The sequence below is a fragment of the Mesoplodon bidens genome (genome assembly GCF_964165515.1).
Source record: "Mesoplodon bidens genome assembly, chromosome: 11".
Classification (NCBI taxonomy): domain Eukaryota; kingdom Metazoa; phylum Chordata; class Mammalia; order Artiodactyla; family Ziphiidae; genus Mesoplodon; species Mesoplodon bidens.
The window spans coordinates 59,568,731-59,579,599 of record NC_138167.1 but is presented as its reverse complement, the minus strand read 5'-3'; positions in this window follow the sequence as shown (position 1 = coordinate 59,579,599).

Sequence of the window (10,869 nt, the reverse complement as noted above, 5' to 3'; positions counted from 1 at the left end):
CCCGACAGACAAATGCCTCTCTGTGGGCTGTTGAACCACGTGTGGCCCTGCCTTGATTTACAGCGGTCAGATGGGGACCCTGGAGAGAGGGGGTGAGGGCACCCTCTCATCCCAGATTTGTCCATCCTTGACATCCAGCACCAAGGGCACAACACCACTCATCCTGTATCAGTTGTCAATGGCTGCATTGCTCACACCCAGATCTCAGAGGCTAAAACAACACATGATTGCGTGATTCCCAGCTTGGGGTGCTGGTCCCCCTGCTGGTCTCACCTGGGCCCACTCAAGTGGATCACAGAGCTGGTGGGTCAGTGAGAGCTGGGCTCCACCGGGATACCGTTCCATTCTTCTCTCGCCATGTAGCCTCTCACCCTCCAGGAGATGGATAGCAACACAAACCATGATGGCAGAAGTGTTCTGGAGGGTGGAGAGAGATAGAGAGAGCCATAAAGCCTAAGGCCGGTCCTCAGAGCTCCAGTAGCATCTCTTCTGCCACATTCCCTTGGTTCCAGCAAAATCACACGGCCACTCCATCCATGGAGAAGGATCCTCCAATGCAGCTGCTGCATGTGGCCCCTCTTCTTCCAGACACCTTCAAACTGACAAGACCAGCTACCTGCCCAGCTACTGCCACAGACAGTGGTGAGACAGGTTGGGGTGGGGGTGGGGGTGGGGAGGGAGTCATCACAACAGACCCTCCCATTCACAGAGGGGAAGAGAGCATGAAGCAGCCACCATCTGCAAGGCCCTGCCAGGCTCATGTTACAGGCCCCTAGTGTCTTTCTGAGGATCCAGTCCTGTTCCCAGGGAGCGGGGTCCTAACCTCTTGTCTTCCGTGAATCTTGGCCCAGCCCCATGAGATGCCCTGGTTAAGAAGAAACTTCATAAAGAAGATATGGTACATATTTACAATGGAATATTACTCAGCCATATAAAAGAACTAAATAATGCCATTTGCAGCCACATGGATGGACCTAGAGATTACCATACTAAGTGAAGTAAGTCAGAAAGAGAAAGACAAATACCATATGATATCACTTATATGTGGAAACTAGAAAATGATACAAATGAACTTATTTAAAAACCAGAAACAGACCCACAGACATAGAAAACAAACTTATGGTTACCAAAGGGGAAAGGTGGGGGGAGGGATATATTAGGAATATGGGATTAACAGATATACAACACCACTATATATAAAATAAACAACAAGGACCTACTGTATAGCACAGGGAACTATACTTAATATTGTATAATAACCTATAAGGGAAAGGAATTTGAAAAAGAATATATATGTGTGTGTGTGTATATCTGAATCACTTCGCTGTACACTTGAAGCTAATACATTGTAAATCAACTATACTTCAATAAAAAAATAAATAAGTAAATAAATAAATAGAATTTTAAAATTAAAAAAAATAATAATAAAAAAAAGAAGAAAAAAAGGGCTTCCCTGGTGGCGCAGTGGTTGAAAGTCCGCCTGCTGATGCAGGGTTAGTGCCCCGGTCCAGGAAGATCCCACATGCCGCGGAGCGGCTGGGCCCGTGAGCCATGGCCGCTGAGCCTGCGCGTCCGGAGCCTGTGCTCCGCAACGGGAGAGGCCACAACAGTGAGAGGTCCGCGTACCGCAAGAAAAAAAAAAAAAAAAAAGAATAAACTGCAGCTGAGCAGGTCTCAATTCTTCCTGCCTTGAAAACACAGAGGGTCCAGAAGCCTCTTTCATTCACTGTCAATTGTCACTGTCCCTTAAAAACCTTCACCGCACATCCCATCAGCTACCTGCACCTTCTTTTCCAGACAGGCCTCTCCCTAAGAAGACACCATAAGGACTCGTAGGCCCTTTCTGGGAGGGTCTACTGGTCATCACATTACATCTCCAAGGACTGCAAAGGGAGCCTGACAGCTACACAGACCCTTGATTTGGCTGATGTTGTCCTTGCGCTTATTTGCCATCTGAATGTCCTTTGCCATGGTCGTTTTTGCAGCTCAGATCCTCAGCCTAAAGTTGGTCACTTTCGCAATCAGTTCACACAGAAGGCCCTGACCCCGTCCTCACTCTGGACTCCCTCGTGAGGATGTGATGTGATGATAAAAGCATCTTCCCGACGCCACAGCTGATCTTCATTTCTCCCCAGGGGCCATTCAAGACCACAGGACACACACACAATGGCAAGGATGGGGGCACTTGAACTCTCTCTCTGCTCCATGGCTGTGAGGGAAAGGGAAGGAGGTGCAGTCTCAGGACAGAACGAGATGCCAGGCTTCCTGCGGACACGCGGGATGAGAGCATGGCAGAGTTGCGTCCAGCTGTAATGGAGGCTTGTGGGCCACTCCCACACTTCCTCTGACATTGCATTTCTTGTCATGCTTCCAAGATCAAATCAACAGCTTAGGTGGCCCAGACCCACTGGGAACCCCCCTAAGGGCTGGCCTCCTGCACCCCCATCTTTTGCATGAGAAGCAAAAGGAATTCTGTGACAGGTTTCATCCCATTGCTTTCAATTAACAAAAAACTTGATTTCCTCTCTACTGGAATAATGGTCCAAATTCCTGGAAAGGCTCATTTCCAGGATGACCAGGGCCTCATTCATGCAGGTTCCCATGGATAAGCCTGCAATGGGCAAGAGGAGATGGTGGAGCCCGAGAGATCCCTGCTCAGTTAAACACTGTGCAGCTCCATTGCGGCCATGCCTGCCCTGATGAATGGCATTATGTGAGTTCCTCATTTCTCATCCTGCAATTGAGGACTACAGAAGCGCCTTGAACATGGGAAGTAAACAGGATGGACAACGTCGAGCTCAGCGCAGCCACAGTCCTACTAGAGGAGGCTGGCACCCGCAGGAAGTTCTAACCCAGTCCTCCCAACAGGCCCCTGGGGAGACTTTGGCTTCTAAATGCTTCTTTTTCAGAACACCCTTCTTCCCCAATGAAAATACACAGGTACATAGACAGATAGATAGACAGACAGATAGATAGATGGCTAGATAGACAGATGTAGGTCGATAGATATAAATAGATGATAGATAGATAACAGATAGATAGATAGATAGGTAGATAGATGTAGGTAGGTAGATGAATAGATAGAATATAAACAATAGGTAGATGATAGGACAGATAGATAGATAGAGGTAGGTAGATAGATAAATAGGTAGAATATAGATAATAGGTAGATGATAGGATAGATGATAGATAGATAAATAGATAGATAGATAAAATGCATCCAAGGACCCAGCTTCTCCGTGGCACCAGCGAAGAATATGAAGTCAGAACTCCTAAAACACTCCCGTCCCCCTCCCAGCCCCCCTGTTGCCCCCTGACCCTACCAGTAACCCTAAAGACTCAGGGCCAAGGAGCAGACACATCGCCAGGCATCAAACCATATCTGTGTTCGTGGAGCTGGCTTTTAAAAACATATATATATGTTTATATATATGTATATATGTTTATATATGTGTGTATATATATATATATATATACACACATATATATAAAATAAATAAAGCAGGGATAGCAGGGCATTGCTGATTCTGTGAATATTTGCTGGAGACATTAGTAATTTTGGCATCACTGGAGTGACAGTGAAATGTTGTTTTCCCTGTATTGTAATTAATGTTGATAGTGGTGACAATCCCCAGTCCTGTGTTTATGTGACATGGAGTGCATAAGAACTCCCAGAACTTTACAGTTTATTCATCTGTACAGCTCACAGAGCAGGGGGTGGGAGAAGGCATTGCTGGCACTCATCTGAGAGCCTGGCAGGAAAATGAGACAGGATGGGGACTCAGGAGACCAGTTCTCTCTTCTTGACTCGGCTCCTATTTACGCCCATGGCCTCAGGTGAGGTGAGGCGTTGGTCTTCTCAGAACCTCGGTGTGGTCTTCTATAAAATGGAAGGGTTGGATGCTTAGGACAACCTCTCCTGGACATGATATTCTTGTGTGAGAGACTAACTGAATAAATCAGAACGGGCATGCACCTGTTATCTTAATTATCTGGAAGTCTCAGGCTGAAGGGTCTGACAGATGAAAGAATTGAATAAATGCATCAGGCACCATTGTCATGACTGTTTCCTGATCTGGAAAATGGGTCTTTTAAAGAGCTTTTCGGGAAGCTTTTTTCCCAGGAATTTAGACCATCATACCAGTAGAGAAGAAATCAAGCTTTTTATTAATTAAAAGTAATGGAATGAAACCTATCACAGAATTCCTTCTGCTTCTTGTGCAAAAGATGGGGGTGCAGGAGGCTAACCCTTAGCTGGGGTCCTCAGTGAGTCTGGGCCACCTAAGTTTGGAGGTATTCTGAGATTCAGTGAGATGAAATCCTCACAGCACCTAATTTAGTGCCAGACACATGGTAGACATGAAATTGCAGACACCTAAAGCTAGGTTCATGCCCAGGTCCCACACCAACTAGCCTGATGACTTTGCTCTCCCGTGAAAGAGGATGGATTCTGTCCAGTTGCCTGGGCCCCCATTACAGCGAGGGCCCAGAGCATGGTGAGAAGATTTGGGATGCTGTTCAGAAGTTCTGAGCTCTGGTAGTTTTAGGCTTGGTTCTGGGCTTGCCTGGCTGTGAGACCCCCGTGCGGTAGCTGCATCTCTCAGACCTCTGTTTTTGCATCTGTCAAACGGCAGCTCAGAGAAAGGTGGCAGGGCTTGGATCTGACTTCAGAGCCTCCACACCCACCTCCTGGCTGTGGAGCAATGTTTTTTCACAACCATGAAGGCTTATCCATGACCATGGTGGCTTTCTGCCTTTCCCCCGAGTGCTCTCAGGAACACGAGGATATCACAGCAGGGTATGGAAATGACGCTGCTTCAAGTTAAGTATCTGAAACATTTCCACTCTCTAGCTCCTGTTTTGCATCCATTTCTTCTCATTATTAAAAAATATATAGAAAACAGTCAATGGAACCCATGAACTTGGACCTGGGGTATGGATTCAGAGCCCATGACCCCAGGGAGGTAAACAGGGCCATTCCCAGTCCCGAGGACCCTCTGCTCCTCCATCCAGGAGGAGACAGCAGAGCTCCGGCCCACCCTGGCTGTGCACTCTGACCCCAACAGTAAGCAGCTTCCTAGAAGCCTTTCTACCAAAGCAGCATTGAGGCCTGGGGGCTTCTGGGTTCCAAGGAAATGTGGCCGTCGGTTTCCTCAGGGTACTGTCCCTCCTACCAGACTCATAACCACCTCCAAGATCTCTATTTTGGAATGTGTGGAAGTGAGGTTCTCCTACCCCAAATGCTACTTTCACCATGTTCTGTATGAGTTTTAAATTTGATTTTCACAGCCATCAAGGTTTTGCAATATTATGAGAATTACCATCAAGTGTGAGATGCAGCTCTGGAGATAATATTATTATTAAAAATATTCGTCTGTGCATACTCACTTCTTTGCCCTTCATAATCCTTCCTGACAGGAAACTTAGGCAAGATAGATTATTATTATTTTTTTATTATTACTCCCATTTTTCTATTCAGAAAACCGAGGCTCAGCGCTCTTTCCTTCTGGGGGGAGGAGGACATTTTTCTCCTGGAGGTGGAGCTAGGTCTCAGACCTTTTACTGCGTTGAGTGGTGCCTCCCACCCCCACGAATATGTCCAAGTCCTAACTCCCAATGCCCGTGAATGCGACCTTATCTGGAAGTGGGGTCTTTGCAGATGTAGTAAGTGAAGGATCTTGTGATGATATCACCCTGGATTAGGGTGGCCCTGGATCCAGTGATTAGTGACTTGTAAGACGGAGAGAGACACGGGGGAGGCCACATGGAGACAAGAGGCAGAGAATGGAGTGATTTGTCTGCCCTCCAAGGAATGCCAAATGTTGCCAGGAACCCCTTGGAGCCGGGAGAGAGGCATGGGATGGATGCTCCTCGGAGCCTCCAGGAGGGACCAACCCTGTCGACCTCTTGTTCTCAGACTTCTGGTCTCCAGAAGTTCTGTGGTTTTACGCCCCTCAGCTTGTGTTAATCTATCATGCAGCCCCAGGACCCTAACACGTCCTCATCCACAGCCGGGAGCCTCCCTGCCCTGCATCCCCACCTCCTGTTGGAATTGCCTGTTGGCTGGAATCCTTTGGAGGAGAGTCTGGCTGGCTCACAGTGGGAGCACAGGGGCTGCTTCCTCTGCACTGAGTTAATGGACACTCAGCGCCAAGGACAGGCCAGAGGTGAGGCCCTGTCCCCGACTCCTGACCACGGACTGATCCTGATGGGCTCCTTTGCTGCCTGGCCCCCTCCCCTTGGCCAGATCTGCAGCCTTGCTTGTTGCTACAGCAGAGCTGCTTCAAGTTGGGGACCGATGGCAGTGGCAGGTGGCAACCCCACCCTGAGCCCGTTGGAGCCTGAGGGGCTCGTGTCCCTGGTGGTCCAGCAGTCAATGACGTCAACAGGGCTCCCCTCACTTGTGAGCAGAGATTCCGAGGCAGGAAGGAATGAAATCTCTTGTGTAAGGCCAGTCTCTGGGAAGGAGCGGAGCAGGGCTCAGCCCAGGGGTGCCTCCGGACACCTGCACCCTGGACCAGTCACATCCTGTCACCGCCACGTTCACGTGACCTACTGGGGCTGGAGCATGTGCCAAGCTCTGTCGGGGGTGAGTGGGAACTTTCCTGACCCCTCGCTCAGGAGTGAGAGCCCGCTACAGCAACATCGCCAATTACAAGAACGTTTTGCATTGTTTAATCCCAAATACCTTCCTTGGACAACTTGTCGTCGTACACTTGTGGGGATACATGCTTCTCGCTGCTGTGACTCGGGTTGTGATCAGAGAAAGATGACGGAGACAAAATAAGAAAGGGTACATTTTAGAAAATGGGATATTTAAAAGGCAGTGTGTCCTCAGTCTGAAAGTTTGACATTTGAAAGCCACCTTCGATTTTTCTAAAGGAAAAAAAGAAAGGTCTGCTCTAGCCTATGGAGAAAATGTATAAAAGTATGAGGGTTTTGCCTAGAGAAAGTAACATTTTCATTTGCTCTCTTTGAGAAGTTGAGTTGCAAGAGGAAAAGCAAGATTCAGTCTGAAGAGACCCCCGAGCATCAGGAGAGAGGGCAAGATGATGGGGGGTCCAGGTGGCACCCCAAGACCCCTGCCCCCCAAGGGCTGCTTGGACCCTTAGATGCTGGGTCCACAGGGTCAAGGAGAAGGGAGGACTCATAGACATTATTCTGAAGGTTTCAAAGTTTTGAACTAAGTGAGGTCCTTTATGCTCTGAGACACAGGAGGCCCTGTCAGACCTGGTGGGCAGTGGGACTACCCAGGTGGCCGGGAAAGGAGGCACGTGTATCCAGGGCTGGACTCTCTTTCTGTCTCTCTCTCTGTCTCTCCCCCTCTCTCTCTGTAGCTATGGGGTGAGCACGTGGAGATAATTCATGAGATGTCTGGGGAAGGCTGGAGGGAGGGATGGAGGAAGGGTGCCCTCAAGGCCAGGCTGCCCAGTGTGGCTCCCCAGCTGCGATGGGTGCATGAACGGCTGGACCAGACCAGCGGCAGTGATGTTTCCTCCTCACACATGATTCCAACCATCTCTGCCAGGGCTGCAGGATAGACCCCACCCCACGGGACCTGCACCCCAGGTGGGCAAGCAAGACGGGCGGGTGGTCCTTGCTATGATAGAGACAGCAGTGGGCCAAGGAAGCAGGATGGCCTCCCGAGGAAGCACAGCCAGGGCTTCACTGTGCAGATTAGCAGGTTGGTGTCGGGAGGCGGGGTGATGCGTCTGAGGCTGATCCAGGGAGACAGGCCTCAACACGGGCAGCCTGGGGTCAGACCTGCACGGGGCTTGGTATGAGGGCCCACGTCCTGCACACAAACCCCGGCTCACACCCCAGGGCCCAGCATCATGGGGGCTGCAGGAGAAAGGGCCTGAACCCATCATGCCTTGGGGGCAGCCAGTAAAGCTGGTGGTCCGAGCTCTGGATAAAACCTAAGTTTTATAACTTAGGTTTTATAAAACTCTGGATAAAACCTAAGTTCCATCTTGCCTGGAACTCCGCCAGCCAAGATGCCTGGGCTGCAGTGAGAAGGGGGTCAGGGAGATGTCCCCACGTGAGGACCTGCCTGAGGGTCACCTTCAGAGATCCAGGCAGGCGCAGAGCAGAGCTGGTTGAGTCACTGGCCCTGGACAGGCTGTTTGCCTGAAATGAAATATTATACAATCTTTGTGAATTGGAGACTCACAGTCAGGAATTTTCATAAGCACCCCAGGACCAGGAGAACTTCCTGGAATCATGGCACAGATTTTGTGTTTGTTCTTTGTTGTTGTTTTCTGTTTGCTCTGGTTTTGTTTCTACTTTTAGCATCTCTAGAGGTCCTGCCCAGGGACAAGCCCAGGCACAATGAGAGTGCAGGGGCTGTGCAGCCTCCTCTCATGGCCTGAGCCCACCCTGGCCGCAGACTCTGCACATTTGGATTGTAGAAGCTTTATAAAGCTTCCCGTGACTTTCTGTGGACAAGAGGATGAGCTGTGCCTTTGCCTACTCCATGACAAGGAGGCAGCTATGTGCAAGGGTGAGATGTGGCTTCACCGTGGACATACTGGCTTCAGATTTAGGAGTGGGGCTGCCTGACCTTGAGCCCTCCTTAGCCCCTCCCCTCACCTGCGAGTGACCAGCAGGATTGGATGGCACATGCTCATCACCTGCACAGCAGCCGTGATCGACCAGAAGCAGCCTATGTCATTGTCACACTCGAGGACAGAGAACTCCCTGAGTCCCCAACCAAAGGAGTGGAAACATGTTCTCAGCTTGGAAAAAAATCTCTGGTCCAGTGGCGCCTTGCTCTGGGGAACTCTGTTCACAAACATTTATTTAATGCCAGATGCGCGTGCGAGAAGCTGAATAATTAGATGGGGTCAGACATCAGAAAAGGGCCTCTTGCTTCCCGCTCTGGACCATAGTTTTTGCATCGGCAAGTGGGGATGCTGTTAGTGTCTCCCTCTCAGGGAGGTGGGGAGGAAAGAAGAAGCTGATCCATCTTACTGCTTGGACGGGACCTGTTACGTTGGAAGCGCTCAAGACACCGTAGCTGTGAGATGTCAAATCCTGCACTTGGACCCAAAGATGGCCCAGCATGAATGGAGGGATGTGAATGGAAAGGCCACATGGCAGGAGAAACCTGGGGTCCTCCTGAGCCAGGGTAAGGTGTGGCAGCCTCCAGTCTGGAGACCCTGAGGTCCTTGGAGAAGGGACAGCCCACCCTGTCACTGGTGGGTGGCTCCAGGACTCATGTTGAATGGCGATGCCACCAAACTCAAAGGGGAGCCACCGGGGGCGGGGGTTGTGGTGGGTGAGAGTTCAAGTCAGGCCAGAGGTTCAGAGCCTGGACGGAAGATGATCTTGGGGACAGGATCGTTGTGTCCTAGGAAGGGAGGATGTCTCAAGTTGTCTCCTGGGACCCTAAGGAGCAACCCGAGGGCCAAGGGTCAAATGTTCAGGGAAGCACCTTACCGAGAATGAGCTTTGAGTGTCCGCTCTGCCCCGCCAGGGATGGGCTGCCCAAGACCCACCCCAAGTTCACCAGACACAGCGAAGGGTCATGAGCACAGACACCCAAGGGTGTCCCTGCTACACCGAGAGGTAGCAGCGAGACCCCAGGCAGCATAGCTGGAGTCTCTGTGGCCAGGCTCTTCACCTCAAATGCTGTGGCCTTGAAGGCCTCTGAGACCATCCACACAGTCAAGTGCAGCACTCGGCCCATACCACACCCAGGCAACTCTTACATTCAGGCTGCCGGCCACTTGCCAGGACAAACTGGCAGCCGCTCCTGCAGGGAGTGGGGCTCAGGTTATGGGACCTGCCAGTCCTGAAGCTCCCAGGCTTCTGGGCTTGGGACAGGTGACAAATAAACACTGTTAATAAGTAACCACCATGTTCGGGAACCCAAGGGCTTCACATCCACCAGCTCTGGTAATTCAAGCAGGCGGCAGGGTCAGTGTCATGGTTTTCAGTTTTCAGCTGGAGAAAATGAGTGTCCTTGTGCTTCCGCGACCTTCCCTGGGTCAGACAGCCCATAAACGCTATCGCTGAGGCAAATCCAGATGTTATTTGCACGACCTACCCTTGATGTTCACAGAGGTGCCAGGTCCCAGTCGCCGCCCTGGCTCTGCGGGGTCTGTGCGAGGTTCTGCCCGAGATGAGTGTGGCCCATGTCAAGCTGGTTCACAGCCGTGTTCTCTGGGTCTGGCCCAGGTCTGGCACTGAGAGGCTCCTTCATAAATATTTTTAAATGAGCTAATAAATAAGCAGTGGGAGCCACAGCCGGGGAGAGTGGAGGAGAGGGCACAGCAGTGAAGGCTGGACCTCGGGGCGTGTTAATATGTAGGGGTCTGACACGGGAGGCATGGCTGCGTCACACAAGCACAAAACAAATCTGGGCAACACCAAGGCAGAAAAGACCAATCAGCATGAAATAGCCAGGGAGGGGAGACCAGGAGCACGCGAGACTCGTACAGAAATGAAGAAAGGGGTACACTTACAGAAAACCCAAGTTCATTATCCTGAAAGAGAACGTGAACCAATTTCAGCGACAGAAAAGGCACTCACTCTGAGGATGCTTACAGACAATGCAGAGAAACCTCTGCAGACAGAGCATCGGGACAGGGCTGCTCTGAGCTCAGAAGAAGGAAGACAAAGGCCCCCTTTGCTCTCTGTGACCCTGGGTTTCGTGAGGACGTGCAGGCCTGCGTCTGCCATGGCAGCAAACCTCACAAGGGGCAGACAGACCATGCCCAGCCATGTCGCCATCTCCTGGGTGCTGGCGGGTGGGGAGGTGGGGGATGGAAGCTTCCTCTTGTCCTTAAAATTAGCTCAGTTTCCAACTGCTCTGAACTATAAGGTGGTCTTTGGAGCGGAGGAGAAGGGAGAGCAGGGCTTGAG